Here is a 19,363-nt window from a genome sequence, read left to right on the forward strand (position 1 = left end):
ATTGCAGGAGACATTGAACTATTATAAAATAGGCTTTGTGCTGGATGATTTTCCCCCGCTATAGATGAACGTGAATGTGCTGAACATGGCAAGGGAGGCTGGGTTCACCTAGGATGAGCACCACTGTCTACATCTCCTCAATTAGGATGCTCCCAGCACAGCACAGCGTGCCACTGCAGCTTGGCCAGCCAGAACAAAAAGTCCTGCTGAGCCCTTGTGCTGATCCCTGCATTTTATGACTGTGGCCCAGGAGTGAAAGGAATTTTCTGGAAGCGCCCCCACACTGCTGAGTCATTGGGCTCATCACTAACAACGTTCACTTCCTTGTCACTCTGAACAGCCAGCTACGGCTCTTCCTCCTTGTACTGGTAGAGTTGTGATTTGGGGAACTAGATTCATAATTTTCCACGGGTCTCTTTCATGCACCAAGTTGGGAGATATAACTGCATGTTCCAGATTAGAGAGTTTTCACTTTTCCTCTTCAGGAGAGCATCATTCCGACTACCTGACATGGTCATCCAGTCCATCACTCCACCTTACTCCACTTGAGTTGTTCAATGTCTATAATTTACCCATCACGATGATCATTGGTTTGTATGTCGGTTTAGGTGCAGGTAACTGGGGTCTGGCATTGACTTCAACAAATAGATTTTTATTTGTTTCACAAAAGTAAGTCTGGGGCTAAGCAGACAAGGCCATCAGGGACTCTGTTCTTTCCATCTGGCTCTGCTTCTGTGTTCAGAATGGTTGCCTTGTTGCTACAGATGACTGCTGGGCACTTCCTGCCACTGCTGTGTCAGGGCCCCAGCTGGAGGAGAAAGAAGACAGGCAGCTGGCTGAAGGGTCTCTCCTCTTCCCTGGGGTGTGTGTGGGGGGTGTCTTTGCCTTCTTCCTTGAAGCAGGGGCGCCTCCCCAGGTAGTTCTGCCTGCACGCCATTGTCTAGAGGTGCAGGGTGTTTAGTACAAAGCATGGTTCTACCTGTGCTGCCTGAGTGGTTCTCCCAGTTTTGCTGTGTGCTTTGTTTGCCATTCTTGTCAGGGCTTCCTGAGTCACAGGTGGGACACCCAAAGTCCTTGGCAGCCACCAGCCACCCCGAGCCTCTCCCTCACTCCACTTGGCACGGATGGGGAATTCTTGCTCCTGTCCCTGGGCTCCTCTGAGGGAGGGTCTTCCCCCCTAAACTTCCAGGTGGGAATTGTATAGTTGACCTCCAGCCCTGGGTGGCTGAGAAGAAGGGAAAATAGCAGATAAATATTTTTAAAATTCCCTGTGTCAGGCTGAGCAAAGAAATTTAAAAAAAAGGTGTGGGGTTGGGGTGGGGGACCTCAGCTTAATCGATTTCTAGCCATAACTTGCAGAAATCAAAATTACAAGTTGCAGGTAAAGTTCGTGTCTGTGCAGCCAACTCACCCAGTCTAAAAGCTCTTCCTCCTATCTTCCACGTGCAGGACACCTGAAGCCAAGCAAGAGCTAGCAGAATAGCTGTGGTTGCAGGCCATCAGCACCCTACACAGTGCTGGGAATAGTAGATCATACTCCGTCTCTGTGTAACACGGTCAGGGTCATGGCACCGAGGAAGCATAAGTGTTGGGTTTACATCTGGGGACAGCAGAAGCACACAGCTGATAAGGGACTTAGGAAAGGATGGGATTCGAAGGGAGGTTAAATTCAGTCCAAGGTCTAGTAAACAGTAGGTGATGTAAAAATGTTTCCTTAAGCTTTCCCCCAAACAAACTCAATATTGTGAGAATCTGGAAGGCGAAGAGGGTCAAGCATGTCCTGCAGGAGAGAGAGAGAGTGAATGAATGTGCCGGAGAGCCCTCCAGTCCCTGTCCTACCCCTGTTTCATTGAGATGAGACGTGTTTCCTTACAGAACTGGATCAGCACAAAGCAATCATTGCTCACAACAGCGCCCCAAGGAGTGTGCTGTGACACAAAGGATAATGGCAGCAGTCCACTTCTGAGTGATGTAGAGAATGCCCAAGACACAGCCGGCCTCCCAGAAGCAAGGACAGCATCATCTGGACACAAAAAGTCTATGAAAAATGGGTCAAAACCACATGAAATCAAAGGAAAAGTCCCTACCTAGGGCAAGGAAAAGCTAAAGCTAAGACGTTTAGAGATTTCAGGAACAAAATAAACATGATCATCATCAGTAACAATTTTAATAAGATTTTTTTCACTAGATCAGCCCTGTTTTGTTACAAGGACTTTAGTGGAAGGACAGAAATCTGTCTCTATCTGGCAGAGATGTCTGGGAGCCTCCATCCAGGTCACCAAGCTTAGCAAAGGCAGGCCTGCAGGATGCACCAGGCCCCAGGCCCAGAGGGCTTTCTAGAAAAGTTACTGGACATATTTAGAATGCAAAGGGACATATTCAGCCTCAACTGCTTTTGAAATAAAGAAAAGGGGGCTTCATACCATATAGAATATTTCACAAGACTATGTGGAAGGGTTTGAGAGGGGAGGATGCTACTGGTGCATGGCTGTGAAGCCAGCTTCCCCCTTGCTTAGAAACAGGTGGGTGACCTCGTCCCATCCTTGCAGAGAGCAGCACATTTAGCCCAACCACTGCCACCAAGTGTTGGTGCAAATGCACAGACCTGGGATAAAAAAACCCGTCACTAAAAACCATTAAAATCTACCAGGGTTTCTGTGTTCCAACTAGAGCGCTCAGTACTCTAAAAGCCCTAGTTTCTTGATGCATCCCAGCAAGCTATGAGTGGTGCCATTTAACAGGTGGTGCCATGAGTTTTGTAGAAAAGTTAACTTCCACATTGTCACAGCCCACCAGCCAGGAGCAGCAGAACCACCCTGCCCAGCCCAGCCCCGATCTGCTGAACTCCATAGGTTCCTGAATCAATGCTGTCGACTGTCTGCCCTGGAGTTCTATGATGGCTTGACAGCCTCTCTCACCATCTCCCTGGGGTCCCAGAAAACAGTGCCCCCTCCATCTCCTGTGCAGGGCAGCAGCAAGGAGGTCCATGAGCCATGCAGACCTGTGTGTTTGGGGACACATCCTTGCCCCTCTTAGAGCCCACGTGCTCTTCGAGAAGCCCTGAGAATGGGTGAAGACCACAGCCCCTGCAAGGCCTCAATAGCCTAGGGCCTGAGACCTGTGGGCCCAGGACAGCCCTGGTACCCATTGTTGGCAAACGACAGGTTGCTTTGGCTTTGTTTTGTATTTTTAAGATCTATGTTTATTTTGAAAGTCAGAGTTACAGAGAGAGAGGGAGAGACAGAAAGAGAAAGAGAGATCTTCCACCTGCAGGTTTACTCCCCAAATGGCCATAGCAATCAGGGTTGGGCCAGGCCAAAGCCAGGAGCCGGGAGCTTCCTCTGGGTCTCCCACATGGGTGCAGGGACCCAAGCACTTGGACCATCTTCTGCTGCAGGGCACATTAGCAGGGAGCTGGATCAGAAGTGGAGCAGCTGGGCTGGCATTGCAAGAGGAGGCTTTACCTACTACAACACAATGCTGTTCCCAGCAAACCACAGGTTTACCTGAGCCGCCAGCTATGGGAACCCCAGGGCCTGCTCAGGGTCACCAGAAAAATGGGCAGAAGTATGTGCTGGTCAGAGAGAATCTGCCACCAGATGCTTTGTTCCAAGTAGTCAGGCCCCAAAGCCAAGTCCCCTATAGACTCAGGCCCCTGCAGTCCTCCAAGGCCCAGCGGACACTACCCAGGGTGCAGGACTGTTCCCAGGGAAAGCCGGCATAGGCCGAGACAAGGCCAACTCTCCACGCAACACCACAGCTGCAGGTGGTCAGGCTCCTTGGCCTGTTTCTTACCTGCAAAACAGGAAGTCTGGAGCCAGTGGGATGCATTCTCCTCCACCCATGTTGACATCCTAAAAGACCATGGTCCCATGCACCAGATGCCACTTCTCCTAGGAAATGCTAAGATGCCTGTACGGGAAAGCCAGGAAATGGGGAGAAAAACACATTCAACACAAACTCCCATGAGATCCAGGCCCGACTGCAGCCAGTCCACTGCTTCTGCAGCCTATGCATTGGCAGCTTCAACTCACAAGGGATCAAAGATATTCAAACAGGGGCCAGCGTGGTGGTACAGACCGTTAAGCTGTAGCTTGCAACACTGCCTGGCACCCTGTATCGGAGTGTTGGTTCGAGCCTCAGCTGCTGCACTTCCAGGCCAGCTCTCTGCTGACATGTGAATGCAGCAGAAGATGGTTCAAGTACCTGGGGCCCTGCTGTCCATGTGGGAGACCCGGATGGAGTTCCCGGCTCTTGCCTGTGGCCATCTGAGGAGTGAAGCAAGGAACGGAAGATCTCTCTCTCTCTTTGTGTCTCCCTTTCTCTCTGCCACTCTTAGTTTGCCAAATAAACAAAACTATGTCTGTACCAAGCACATACAGACTTTTTTCCTTGTCACTATTCCTTAAACAATGCAGCATAACAACTACTTAACCTAGTATTTACATCGTATTGGGTATTTTAAGTAATCTAGACAGGATTCAAAGTCTACAGGAAGATTGCATCAGTTATTTGAAATCAGTACACCATTTTCTAGAAATGTCCTGAGCACTGTGGATTGTGGTTATCTGTGAGGGTGGGAGGAGGGGGCTGGTTCCTGAGAGCAACTGCCCCTCCCCCGCAGACTGCAGGACCGCTGTACCAACCAGCTGTGCATCACCGTGCTGTCCCCTAAACCGTCTGCTCCACAATGGCAGCATCTTGCTGCTGCCATGGTAACTGAACATCATAGGAAAGATGAGCACAGGGCCTGTGGGAAGGTAGCAACTTTTCCCTTAGGTGGCCAGTGCTGGGAGTACGGCGCCAAGCCTCTGGACACAGCACACCGGCCCTGCTACTCTGCCACTCCAGCTGAATGCAGTCCCACAGCAATCAGAAGACAGCTCCCATTTGTACAGTTTGAAGACTCAGACATAGACATGGCCAGCCGCCCAGTGGGCACTCCCATGCCGCCACGGCCTGGTGAACCCGGGACCTGTTCAAAGCCATTCAAAACCGGGAAGTGTGTTAACTGTGATCTGAGCCAAAATGCCTATTTTTGAGTCCTTATTAAGTTTTTAAAAATCCTTTCATGATTTAAAGCATAAACACTCCTTAACATTCACAAAACTGTAGTTTGTGTGCATGTTGGTTTTTTGTTGTTGTTGTTTTGTTTTGTTTTGTTTTGTTTTTGACAGGCAGAGTGGACAGTGAGAGAGAGAGAGAAACAGAGAGAAAGGTCTTCCTTTGCCGTTGGTTCACCCTCCAATGGCCGCTGCGGCCGGCGCACCGCGCTGATCAGAAGGCAGGAGTCAGGTGCTTCTCCTGGTCTCCCATGGGGTGCAGGGCCCAAGCACTTGGGCCATCCTCCACTGCACTCCCGGGCCACAGCAGAGAGCTGGCCTGGAAGAGGGGCAACCGGGATAGAATCCAGCGCCCTGACCAGGACTAGAACCCGGTGTGTCGGCGCCGTGTGCGTGTTTTTTTTTAAAGATTTATTTTATTTATTTGAAAGGCAGAGTTACAGAGAGGCAGAGGCAGAGAGAGACAGAGTGTTCCATCTGCTGATTCACTCCCCAGATGGACGCAATGGCCAGAGCTAGGCCAGACCAAAGCCTGGAGCCAACAGCTTTTTCTGGGTTTCCCATATGGGTGCAAGTGGCACAAGCACTTGGACCATCTTCTGCTGCTTTCCCAGGCCATTATCAGGGAGCTGGATTGGAAATGGAGCAGCCGGGACTCAAATTTGCATCCATATGGGATGCCTGAATTCACAGGCAGAGGCATTACCTGCTACGCCACAATGCTGGCCACTGTGTGCATGTTTTAGTGATTGTAAAACATCAAAGACTGTTCCATTCCTCAAACATCCATTTTTGTGTCTCATAGATTAAAAATGAGATACCTTTTAAATCCAGATTTCCACCTATGAATACCTTATTCTGAGATTCCATTTCATTTTTGAATTTCCTTAGTCTGGAAAATTTGGATTGAAACAATTTTAATTGTAGTTAACATACGGAATTAACCATCTTAACCATTTTTAAATGTACACTTTGAGATGTTAGGTACACTCACACGGTTGGGCAACAAATCTCCAAAACTTTTTCATCTTGCAAAATTGAAACTCTATACACATCAAAGAACAACTCTCCATTCCCCCTCCTCTAGGTCCCTGGCAACCATGATTCTACTTCCTGTTTCTATGAATTGCACTCTTCTAGACACTCATCAAGGTAGACTCATACGCTATCTTTCTGTGACTAGATCTTTTCACTTCTCATTACTTCAAGATTCATCCACATTCGAGCATGCAACAGGATTTCGTCCTTTGGAAGGCTTCGTAGCATGCCATTGTATGGACACACTACATTTTGTGTTTCCGGTCATCTGTTGACAGATACTTGAGTTGTCTCTCCTGCTTGGCTATTGTCAACAATGCTGCTACAAAAAAAAAAAAAAAATTCTGCTACAAACATGGGTGTGAAAACCTCTGTTCAAGACCCTGCTGCCATTTCCTTGGGATAGGTGCTCAGAGCTGACATCACCGGGTCATACGCTGCTTTGGTGCTGAATTTTTTAAGGAACAGCCATAGTAGTTTGCCAAATGGCTGCACCATTTTACGTTCTCACCCGCACTGCATGAATTTTCTGATACACTCTTGCCAACATTTGCTATTTTGGGGTTTTTCCTACTGTTCAGCCAATGTTGAGCTTTGCTTTCATGTTCTTATTGAGTTGTTTGGATATCTTTGGCGAAATGCCTGCTCAAGTCCTTTTTCTCCTTTTTCGAGTGACTTGTTGTCACTACTCTTGTTGACTTGTAGGAGTTCTTTCTGTATTTTGCATATTACCTTGTTCTCAGACACATGATTTTCAAGTATTTTCTCTCATTCCATAAGTTTCCTTTGCACTCTGCTGATCATGTCCTGTGGCTCAGAAATTTTCAAGTTTGGCATGGTTTGCCTATTTTTCCCTTTGTTTCCTATACTTTTGGCTTTCTAGCTAAGAAATTATTACCAAATTGCATGTCATGTAAGCTTTTACTCTGTTTTCTTCTAGAAATATCACAGGTTTTGGTCTTACATTTAGCTCTATAACCCATGTTGGGTTAATTTTTGTGTGCAGTGTAAGGCTATGTGGACATGCTGTTGTCCCTGCTCACTTGTCAAAGAGATCATGATTTCGCTGTTGAATGGTCTAGCACTCTCCTCAAAACCATGTAACCAAATAGATGAAAGTTTATTTCTGGGCTGCCTGCTCTATTCCATTGTTCTATAGGTCTATCTTTTTGACAGCATTATAATGGTTTGATTCTTGTAGCTTTCTAACATATTTTTAATTGGGAAGTGTGAGACCAAAGACGTTGTTCACTTACAAGATCATTTTGTCTGCTCCATGTGCCTGGAGATTCCATATGCATTTTAGGGTGGGTTTTTCTGTATCTGCAAAAGAAAAATGGGGGCATTATCAGGGATTGCATTTGATCTGTAGATTGCCTTGGATGGTGTTGATTTGTTAACAATATTGAGTCTTCCAATCCATGAACATGGGATGACTCTCCATTTGTTTGTGTTTTCTTTCACTTCTTTTCTTTTTTTTTTTTTTTCCACAGGCAGAGTGGACAGTGAGAGAGAGAGAGACAGAGAGAAAGGTCTTCCTTTGCCATTGGTTCACATTCCAATGGCCGCTGCGGCTGGCGCGCTGCGGCCGGCGCACCATGCTGATCCAAAGCCAGGAGCCAGGTGCTTCTCCTGGTCTCCCATGGGGTGCAGGGCCCAAGCACTTGGGCCATCCTCCACTGCATTCCCAGGCCATAGCAGAGAGCTGGCCTGGAAGAGGGGCAACCAGGACAGAATCTGGCGCCCCAACCGGGACTAGAACCCGGTGTGCCGGTGCTGCTAGGCGGAGGATTAGCCTATTGAGCCACGGTGCCAGCCTTCTTTAACTACTTTTAGCAACATTTTGTAGTTTCCAATGCACTTTCAGCATTTTTTTGTATATGTCTTTCCCTTCCTTTGTTAGGTTTGTTCCCCAAAAGACTATTTTTCTTTTTTTTATTCTAAAGATTTATTTATTTGAAAGGCAGAGTTACACAGAAAGAGACAGAAAGGCAGAGAGAGAGAGAAGTCTTCCATCCACTGGTTCACTCCCCAAATTGCGTCAACAGCTGGAGCTGCACTGATCCGAAACCAGGAGCCTGGAGCTTCTTCCAGTTCTCCCACACGGGCTCAAGGGCCCAAGGACTTGGGCCATCTTCTCCTGCTTTCCTAGGCCACAGCAGAGAGCTGGATTGGAAGTGGAGCAGCCAGGACTCAAACCAGCGCCCATATGGGATGTGGGCACTGCAGGCAGCAGCTTTACCCACTACGCCACAGCGCTGGACCCAAGACTATTTTTCAAAGAAGAAAACTACCACATCTGAGCAAGAAGATGTTTTTCTTCCTTCTTCCCTTCTCCTTAGTCAATGTAAAGTCTAAATAACTGCTAAGTGGTATTTAATTGTTCCTCTTTAAGAAATCATATTTGCAGGTCATAATGACCTTAATAATTGCATTATTATCAGCTCACCTCAAAGTAGGCCCATTGAGATCCCAGCCTACGACCCACTTGGGACCCAGAAGGCGCATTTTCCAAAGACAGAATTCCCCTCTGAAGACTGGCACCCACCAGTGGGCTGCAGGTGGAGGAATGGATTTCCCTGGCATTACCCTGCCTGGGTAACACAGTTGAGCTAAACACTGAGATTGCTAATTACTGGGAAGTGAAGAAATAGCAAGCAACTCCAACCCATCATGACACCTGTCTTTGGAGTCAAATAGGGGCAATTATATTTCACGTAAGTCAGCTCACAGGCATGACTAACTACTTACGAGCAGCCAAATTGTTCTCAGGGTGTTGAGTGTTTCTGAAACCTTGGTCCCTCATCTCTTCCAAGGAGCAAGCTTAGGTTTGTGCGGCTGGATTTGGCCACCACGCTCCCAGGCTGGGCTCAGATGATCAAAGGACTTAGTGGCTCAGACTCTCATGACCGACCACATGAGCAACCACATTCTGATATCTTGACACCTCCGCCAAGATCCTGACACTGTGTCTCGGCCGAGGAAGGCCCTGATGCAGGCATTGCCGTGCTAATGGAGCTCACATGTTGAACAGCCATGTCTGGTCCCCATGGGCTCACCTGTGCAGCCCAGCTGTCCAGCTGCTGAAGTGTCCCCAGGGGCCCAGGACACAGGTGGCCAGGGAAGCTGCAGGGTGTGAGGTCCAAAGACCCCTTCTAACTGTCTCCCTTGGCATGTCTTTGGGATGTTCTCACACAGAATACAGCACAGGTGTGTGAGAGAGGTGGGCATAGCAGGGGTGGGCAACCCTTTATCTGCCAAGGGTCATTTGGCTCTTTATAACATCATTCGGGAGCCATACAAAATGATCAACTTAAACGTTAGCCTGCTACAGAGTTAGTGAATTCTGAGTCCCGCCTGGGGTTGCCTTAGCCCAGCCAGATACAATGATATCACCAGCCCTAAAAGGAGAGGTCCTTCTGTGAGAACCGCTGACAGATGAGCCAAAGGCCCTGCCAGGCTGCTGGCCTATGTGATAGAGGACCCCCACCTGTCCCCCAACACACACAGCCTTGTCCAATGATGGGAGCCAATCTCATGGTTAAAGAGTCACTCTGGGGTCAGCGCTGTGGTGCAGTAGCTAAACCTCTGCCTGTAGCTCCAGCATCCCATATAGCTGCCAGTTCAAGTCCCAGCTGCTCCACTTCTGATCCAGCTCTCTACTGTGGCCCGGGAAAGCAGTAGAAGATGGCCCAGGTCCTTGGGCCCCTGCACACGCATGGTGACCTGGAAGAAGCTCCTGGCTCCTGGCTTCAGATCAGCCCAGCTCCAGCCATTGCGGCTATCTGGTGAGTGAACCAACAGATAGAAGATCTCTCTCTCTCTCTCTCTCTCTCTCTCTCTCTAACTCTGCCTTTCAAATAAATAAATAAATCTTGAAAAAATAAAAGAGAAGTATTTTTAAATGAACGTGAGGCCCGTTTAACTTCCTGGGTCAGTCCCTGCTTCCACACACCTGGGTGTCTCCTGACTTTAACTGTATGGATGAAGTGTGAAGATGGGGTAATGGAAGACCCACTGCTCAGGAACGGAGGCAGCTGGGTCACTACGGGGGCAGCCCCCAGGATGATCAGTCAGTCTGCTCAGGCTGCCGCCCACCCCTGCCTCAAGGGGCAGGCTGAGCAACTCCGAGGGTGCTGTGCCTGGTGGGGGAGGGGGAGATAAGCCAAGTCAAGCAGTAGCTGATGGCAGCTGCAACCCACCTGCTTCTTGGAAAACAGAGGACCTGGGGATGCAGGTAGAGTCGGGGCCCCTGCAGTGCAGAGAGGGAGAGCCCATCTCCTGGCGGAGATGTGCTTGCCAACAGCAGGTGCCTTCGGCAGAGAGAGGCTGCAGCTCACTGTCCCTCTGGGGAGCCCCATGCCCCTGCCTGGGGATGATGACTCTGATAAGTGACTCTGATGTGCAGTAGGCTCTGGGTGGGTACTGCTCCCAGCACTTGCCTTGACCTGGCTCCCAGTCCTGAAATGGCCATCAGAGTCTGGAGTTGGGGAGGAGCCTTCTCACCTGTCTGTGGTGTGCAGACATGAGCCAGAGGCAGGAGTTTAGCTCTGACGTGTCAGTGTGTGGCTCCACAATGAGCCTAGAACACACCTCCCTGCTGAGTTCAGATTCGCTATGTACGGAGCCCAGGACACCTCCATATACTGAGCCCTGGTCTCGACTTGCTGAGCTCAGGGCACCTCTGTATACTGAGCCCTGGTCTCGACTTGCTGAGCTCAGGGCACCTCTGTATACTGAGCCCAGCTCCCGATCATGGGCTGAGTCCAGAACAACTCCATGTACTGAACCCTGATCACCTCCAGGTGCTGAGCCCAGGATACCCCCAAGTGATGAGGGTAGCTCTTGAGTAAACACGGGGAGACCCAGGGTCCAGACACAAGGTTGAGCTCCCAGTTCGCTTGCAGTGTCCAAGTACCCCAGCAAGTTTCCCTCCTCTCTCCAGGCCCCTGCCCACAACCATCTCCCCCACTCCCTCGGGGCCTCCCTTCCCCAGCAGTGGCCACATCTGATCACACAGCATGTGGTGGGACGATCTACATGGCCCCTGTGACAGCACACACGTATTTCAGGAAGGGGAAGCCGACAAGGACGGCCACTCTGCTGACTCTTACAGCACCTGAGCCTGGACTCATTTTTTTTTCCTTAAGTTCAAATCCTGGGGGTAGCACCGCACTCCCCACACAGCCTTCCAGTTATCTACATCTCTTGTAGTCCCAAACTCAAAGGACAGGGTGGGGTTTTCACAGCCTTAGCACCTGGAACCTGGTAGCCCTCAGTTAATATTTACTATATGAATCAGGGGAAATGCTGGCTGGAGCTCATTCACACTAGCATGTAAATGACTGATTTCCATCATTTCCTGAGAGCAGCTTCCGCCAGGGGAGAGGAAGGGGAAAACCCCGGAGCCGCGACTTGCACACCGGGAGACAGGAGGCTCCAGGAAGGACGGAGGCGGAGGCATCATCAACCCAAACTTTGCTTATAAAGGTCAGCTTCGCTCTGCACACCTCCTAAATGGCTCCACTGGAGGGGAGTCATATTTGAGTAAGTGAGAGGTACTGCAGACAGTTTTTCAATTAAAAACTTCCCGAGGCGGGATGGGAAACTTGGGTAGCTTGAGACATCAGAGCTTCTAGGTGCAGGGCACAGACTGAGCAGGTGAATTCTAACTGCCGCTACTTGGTTGGAGCCCTCAACTGCAACCAAGCACCTGCCGCCCACTTCCCCCACACACTGTGGCATTGGCGTTTTCACACAGACTCATTAGCAAAGAGCAGGGCCATTAAATCACATAGCCCTGGTGGCAATTTCTTAACTCCCTTCCATCGCCGTTAAGCACAGAAGTGGAAGCCAGGAGCTCCTCGCAGAGGGCCTGTGCCCGCTGGATGCTGCTCTCCTCTGAAAAATCACAACCTGGATTCATTCCAGAGACGAGATGAGATGCTCTGACAGCCAGACACAGCCCTGCCTCCCCTCCTCAGCACTGGACTGGAGCCCAGCCCCCGGCTCTGGCACTGCAGGATCGCAGAACAAGTTCCCTGTTTCCCCTTCCCAAGGCCCTGCTCTTTGTGCCCAAGGCGCACCTGCTGTCTCCCCTCAGCTCCCATCAACTTCCCCTGCAGGCGGGGCCACCAGGTGCACCTGCCCAACTCCTTCCTTCCCATGATGCAGTTCTAGGCACAGGATGCTCTGGTCCGCCGTCTCCACCATCACTCTCACCATCACCTTCTCTGCTGCTAACCAGGCGCCCCTTTCTGCTGGGGCATCTGTATACCCCAGAGCCTCTGGCCACTGCCCTGATTGCTTGAAGAAGTGTCCCACAGCACAGACCCGGTAAGAAAGCTACTTATTACAAGCCACACGAGCAGACCCTTCCCGAAGTGAAAGGTTCTAGGGCTTGGGCAATTAATTCCAGAGACCAGGCAACGAAGACTTTGTTACTAGGAGCTGGGTTCTCTCCCCAACCCCCACTCCATGAGTTAGAATTCTACTACAACATGGCATGCCTAATGCAGTTGTGCTGTGCTGATGGCTAGGGGACACACCCTTGAGTGGGACAACAGGACATGGCACAAACCATCTGGGAGGTGTGGGGGTCATTTGTAATAATCATATTTCTATTTACCTCTGTCACACAGTAAAGCTCATGAAAACTGTAGATACTAGTTCTACTTAAAGTTGTTTATAACAAATCCCATTCATAATACACATTTTCAAGTTTTTAAAAATGTATTTGAACGGCAGAGAGAGAAAGAGAGAGATTTTCCATCCACTGGTTCACTCCCCAAAAACCTGCGACAGTCAGTGCTGGGGCTGGCTCAAGCCAGCAGCTGAAGACACAGCCCAGATCTCCCAAGTGGTTGGCAGGAACACAAGTACTCAAGCCTTCACCTGCTCCCCCCAGCTTGCTCAGTAGCAGGAAGCTGGAATCGGAAACGGAGTGGGTACTTGAACCCAGGCACTCCACTAAGGGCTGTGTCTCAATCCCCTTACGACATATCTTGATACTGATTAGCATGCAGCGTGGCGGCGTCACTGAAGACATGGAAACCCCCCAATAGAGGAACAAGGAGAGCGTGACACGGAAAACGTAAAACAGGTGAAACAGAGACGTTGCTCAGGCCAAAGCATGGAAGCTACAACTCGTCTTCCTCAGAACCAGCCCAGAGAAAGATCCGGGCACCCAGCCACTCACGTCGCCATCTCAGACTGATTTTCTGACCTGCAAACACTCCTCTGCCCTTCGAACTCCCTCCCTGGTTATGAATTCCCACCCACCGACCCCCTCAAAATTACAATTCCCAGAGCAGACAGATGAACCTCTGTCAAATAGCCCATTTCTTTAACAAGATAGGCTCTTTCTTTTCTACAAATGGCTGCCCGCATGTTAGTCATCACAGATCGTGTGGTTTTCTTCCAGGCAGTGCTAAGTAAGGACAGTGGTTCCGTGATCCCAGGGAGCCTCGCGGGGTTGGATGGCGCCTTGAAGTGTTTGGGACGGGACCCTCGGCAGGGAGGGTCCTGCGAGAGGCCGCAGAAGGCTGCCCCAGGGAAGCAAAGGGGTAGGAAGCAAAAGAGGAGAGCCCCATCCTCACCCCCTCACAAACCTGCAAATGAACTGAATTCGCGTCTACCGTAATTATCCTAATGGAGGGGGGACCTCAATCAGTGCCACAGAGAAACGGGCCCGTCCCTCGTAAATGAGCAGAGCGCCTACCAGAGCTTATGGAGAGAGCTTGGGCGACCCCTGGAGACACCCCACCCACTCACCCACCTCTTGACCTCCAGCCCACCTCCAAATCCACGCTTGGAGGCGCACGTGTCACCCACAGGGCCCGAACCCTTGACGGGCCCACACCCATAACAACCGGAAGGGTGTTTGTTGCGCTTCCAAAATTCAGCCCCAATTACTGCAATTGAGATATCAGTGTTTATATGCTCCCAGGATGCCATGACTAAGAGCTGTTCACCGGAGGGCCTCTCCGACTGTGGGAGAATTCTTTGCGTCTCGGGAAGCTCCCCAGTCTTGTTCCTTTCTGAAGTCCAAGTGTAAGCTGAGCACAGATCACCAGGTGCATTGAACAGTACACTGGTCACATTGGTGAGCTGGGCTTTGACTTACACGCCTTGGAAAACCAGGTCTCTATGACACGATTGTGCACCAGACCGTGTTGTACCCTGGGATGACCGCGGTACACCACGGCACACCATCTATACTCTCCCCTCCGAGAGCCTCCAGTGAGGCTGAGAGAGGCAGGAGCCCAGATCTACGTGCCGTAAGCCCGTCCCCTCGGCCCTCTTTGTCTGTGAAATAGGGGCTCTGACACATGCCTCATCTAGCCGCCAGAGTCATTGCTGTGTCCAGACCAGGTCTGGGGTCCATTTAGAGTGCAGTGGTCCTTGAGCTGTGTGTAGGCACCCCCTGACCATGACCTTTCCATGGCCATGCTCCCTAACTGATCTCCTGCTATGGTTTGGATGCAGTCTGTCTCCCAAGAGTTGACGTGTTGAAGCTTTAGACCCTGTGTGGTGATGTGACAGGGGGTGGGGCCTGTAAGAGGTTGAGAGTTGTTTAGGTTGCTGGGGGGGGTGACCTCAGGAGGGAAATCCAGAATTTCTCACGGGACCCTGAGTTACCTCTCGCAAGAGTGTGAGTTGTTACCTGGAGGCCCTCCCAGCTCTCGGCTTCCTGTCTCACCGTGTGAAAATCTCCCTCTCACAAGCTCGTGCCATGATGTCATCCCTGCAGGGACGAGGTGGCCACAGGACTCCCGTCAGCACCTGTGCCCTGCAGTGTAGACCATCAGCCTCCAAAACCGTCAGCCACATAGACCTTCTTTCTTGACAAGTTACCCAGCCTTGAGTATTTCATTCTATTAAGAGGCTAATATTTGAAAAACGTGTGCTCATGTCTAGAAACATTTGGATCCCATTTTTTAAAAATCCACAGGGATATCTCTGGTCCAGTAGGTGAGACACCTCCCTGGATACCTGCATCCCGTATTATTAGATGCCTGGGTTTGAATCTTGGCTCCACTCTCTGTTCCAGTTTTCTGCTGATGTGTATCGTGGCTGGCAGCAGGTGATGGCTCAAGTTAGGTCCCACCCATGTGAAAGATCAAGATTGAGTTTCTGGCTCCTGACTTTGTCCTGGCCCAGCCACTGCTGTTGTAGGCATTTGGGGAATGAAACAGAAGATGGAAAGTCTCTCTCTGTCTCTCTCAAAAATAAAAACAAACCAAAAGCAAAAAATTCCACAATGCTGCAGCAATTCCTGGCTGACTCAGGCTAGCACTGAGTAGGTTGGCCTTGTATACTGCCAGTGACTTATAGGCAATACCTCCCGCCTCCCCAGGTTTTATGGGGTACAACAGAACCGGTTCCTGGGACTGCCAAGGCAAAGCACCACAAATGGATTGTTTAAAACAATGGAAATTTGTTCTCTCCCAGTTCCAGGATCCAGAAACCTGAACTCAAGGGGATCGTGGGGCCTGCTCCCTCTGAGATTCTGTATAGGATTTTTCTCACCTTGTCTGGATTCTGGTGGCTCCCACAAATCCATGCCATTCCCTGATGCACAGCTGCATTGCTCCAAGCTCTTCCTCTCACCCGTGGCCTTCCCCTGTGTGCCATGTGTCTCTTCTCTCCTTACAAGGACACCCAGCATCCTGGGGGCAGGAAGGCACCCTAACAACTGCATCTTAACTTGATAGTATCTGCAAAAAGCCTCTTTCCAAATAGGGTCACATTCACAGGTATCTGGTGTTAGGATGTCAGTGTAGTTTGGGGGTACCTAATTCTATCCACAACACCAAATAATTTTTCCAAAGTCGCCTCCCCTAATAACACCATCTCCCACTGGTGCTCTCCCTAAAGGACCACAACAATCAGGGCTGGGGCAGACAGAAGGCCAAAGCCAAGAACTCCATCCAGGTCTCCCACCAGGGTGGCAGGGATCAAGTACTTGCTGCCTCCCCAAGTGTGCATGAGCAGGAAGCTGGATCAGATGTGGAGTAGCCAGGACTTGAGCCAGCAATCCAATATAGGATGCAGGCATCCCAACCAGGCGCTTAAGCCATTCCACCACCACACCAGCCCCCAGCAGTGTCCCAGCCACCAGCAGAACCAACCCCACCATGAAAACTTTGCCATAGCAAGCATCTGCCAGTGGTCTCTGCAGGGACGTGGCTGGCAAGTATAAGCTGAAAAAGAGCTGAGCCCATGACTTCCCATTGCTTCTGCGGCACACTGCCGATGAACAGGGCAAGTAGCACTTCTTTCATTGCCAAAGCATCAGCACCAGGGTATTGCAAGGAAGACAGGTGGTCCCTCTATAACCTTTCCACTCGCTTGTGAATTTTCATACCCCTTCACCCACCAACCGATACAGAATGGACACAATTGTGCCAGGTAACCGGGTACGTAGAGAGGCTTCGCTGTGACTTAAGAAGGTGGGCTCTTCTTGCAGGCCAGCTCTCTGCTGTGGCCAGGGAGTGCAGTGGAGGATGGCCCAAGTCCTTGGGCCCTGCACCCCATGGGAGACCAGGAGAAGCACCTGGCTCCTGCCATCGGATCGGCATGGTGCGCCGGACGCAGCATGCCAGCCGCGGCGGCCATTGGAGGGTGAACCAACAGCAAAGGAAGACCTTTCTCTCTCTCTCTCACTGTCCACTCTGCCTGTCAAAAAAAAAAAAAATAGAAGCTGGGCTCTGACATCAAGACACTTGTCCACACATCCTCACGGGGACTGGGGAAGGCAGTCCCCCGTCTGTACAGTGGGTGCCTGTCGTGCTCCCTCTGCTGCGGGACACACTGAGCTGAAGCCAGGCTGAGCATAGAGCAGAGCTCTGGTATAGGGGGTGACTGCATCAGTGTTGCCACCACTACCGCCACACCGGCTCACCCTGCCACCTCCCTTCTCAGGGCACCCTGCAGGCCTGCTGACTCCAGGGATGTGCAACCAGCAGGAGGCAGTGTCAGGAGGCGGGGGCAGGAGGGATGGAGAACCAAGGGCATCCTCTACCTTTGCCCGTGCCCAGCTTACGGGCCACATCCAGTCCCAATGCAGACACATCTTCTCTGAGGCCCACTCCCACTGGGACAGCCCCTCACAGCCCTGCCCAGGGACATTCCTGGGCAAACTGAAATTCTAAAAGCTTGCAATATTGCAAGGAAGTGGGCTGTAAACACTGATGCAGGAAGAAAACCATCTAAAACCTGCTCCCGGCTACCTGTGTGAATCTCAGAAGGTCTCGGTCCTCGTCTGAACAGTAGGTGATGTCCAGTGACAGGAAGAGGGCCTTGCCGGGGCCACGTGAGGGTCTGTGCTCTCTGACAACAGCCATGCAAGCCATCAGCCCCTGGGAGCCACTGGCATCCACATGACCTGCTGCCCGCCGAAGCCTCCGACGCAGGCAGATGGCGTCTTTGTTACGCGGCTGGGTGAGCGGGAGGGGCAGCTATGTGCCGGGGACAAGGGCTGGGAACCGCAGGAGGAGCAAATATTTATTTCAGTAACACTCTTCATTCGCTCAGACTGCAGATAAGATTAGCGCAGCGGGGCAGATAATGGAAGTCGGATTTCACCTGTTGCCCTTGGCCCCGTGGATCCACAGACTCAACCCAGCCCCGGCTGCCTGGCAGTCCCCAAGCAGGTGGAGCCCCGTTGCCTCCCCCACCTTCTTGCCAGCCTCCCAGCTGGAGCTGCCCGTTCTGTGAACAGCTGCCTACTGAGAACGCAGGAGACTCCCAGGCAAAACGCAGGCGGTCAGAAGTGGAGGCAGCTGGCCCGCTCTGGGGAGATATTGGTAGGATGCACAGAATATGGGTATGGAAGGGAACCTGGTGCGAGTGCGCCCCCACTCTCAGCTCCCCCCACCCCCCGCCAGGAGATGCTCCTGGGACCGCTCAGCAAAGTACTCTGATCTTGGGGCCTCTCTGGGGTGCTCACTCTCTCGCTCTCTCTCTCTCTCAGTTCCTAAACACTCACATTCTGCCCCTGCGTGCTCGGAACCCTGCATTCCTGCAGCTCAGTCCTCTTCTCCCAACCCTTCACGTCCTGCTTGAAGTCACCACCCACTTCCAGGCGTCAAGGGCCACCCTCGCACTCCTCTTCTCAATGTATTTCCAACGCAAACCTCTCTCCAGATCCTGCCGTGAGGACCCAGCTAACCATGCACTGCCTCCAGCTGACGTGCTCACAGCCTCATCAAACTCAAATACCCAAGACGGAACCCACAGCCTCCATGCCCCGACATGGCCTGCTCCTCCCCTTGTTTTCCATGTAGTTCTCTCTCTCTCTCTCTCTCTCTCTCTCTCTCTCTCTCTCTCTCTCTCTAAGATTTATTTATTTATTTGACAGGTAGAGTTACAGACAGAGACAGGGAGGGAGAGAGAAAAGTCTTCCATCCACTGGTTCACTCCCCAGATGGCTGCGATGGCCAGAGCTGTGCCAACCTGAAGCGAGGAGCCTGGAGCTTCTCTGGGTCTCCCACGTGGGTGCAGGAGCCCAAGGACTTGGACCACCTTCTACTGCTTTCCCAGGCCATAGCAGAGAGCTGGATCGGAAGTGGAGCAGCCAGGACTAGAACCGGCGCCCATATGGGATGCCAGCACTCCAGGCAATGGCTTTACCCTCTACGCCACAGCACCAGCCCCGCAATGCTCTCTCTATCACCAGCTGCCCGTGTCAGGAGCGGGAAGAGGAAGTCTTTTCCTCACTTCCCTCCATATGCCCTCACATTCAAACCATGCCACGCTGTCCTCAACACTCAGCTGCAGCAAATCTGCCTCTCCACACCCCCTTGCTTCCAGACCAGGGGGGCTGTGTCCTTACCTCCCACCCAGACACAAGGGCCAGTCTTATTCCATGCCAAGCCATCACGCAACTTACATTTAACATACCAAACAGCTGAGTTTATTTCTCTCCTTAAAACCCTGCCATGGTTCCCATTACTCTTTGAATAAAGTTCAAACCCCTTAAAGTGGCTTGCAAAGCCATTCCTGGTCTGTTACCAACTGGACTTGGGCCTCCCCTCTTTCCTGTTGTTTCCCTCTCTTCCCTGGCCTCTCACCTCAGTAATCCCAAATGGCCCGCTAGCCTCAGTGTAGGTCCCCCTCACTACCTAAGCCAGGGCAGGTGTGGCCATAAGCAATACTGGAGGCTCCGTTGGTGGTCTTGAATAACCAAGTTAAAAAGAATCATGTGGGGCTGGCGCCATGGCTCACTTGGTTAATCCTCCGCCTGCGGCACTGGCATC

The 19,363-nt window shown here is 51.2% G+C and overlaps 1 long non-coding RNA gene across 1 annotated transcript; it reads right to left on the bottom strand.

Moving 5' to 3' along the window:
* Positions 1-1,420: 1,420 nt before the first annotated feature.
* Positions 1,421-7,427, bottom strand: LOC103349988 (uncharacterized). Its single transcript, XR_007924165.3, has 3 exons — positions 7,358-7,427; positions 3,796-3,912; positions 1,421-1,600 (listed from the first exon to the last, which is right to left on the bottom strand). It is a non-coding gene; the product is annotated as an uncharacterized LOC103349988 (long non-coding RNA).
* Positions 7,428-19,363: the final 11,936 nt, after the last annotated feature.

This window comes from Oryctolagus cuniculus, chromosome 7 (genome assembly GCF_051225735.1).
Source record: "Oryctolagus cuniculus isolate XC-2025 breed Fujian yellow rabbit chromosome 7, ASM5122573v1, whole genome shotgun sequence".
Classification (NCBI taxonomy): Eukaryota; Metazoa; Chordata; class Mammalia; order Lagomorpha; family Leporidae; genus Oryctolagus; species Oryctolagus cuniculus.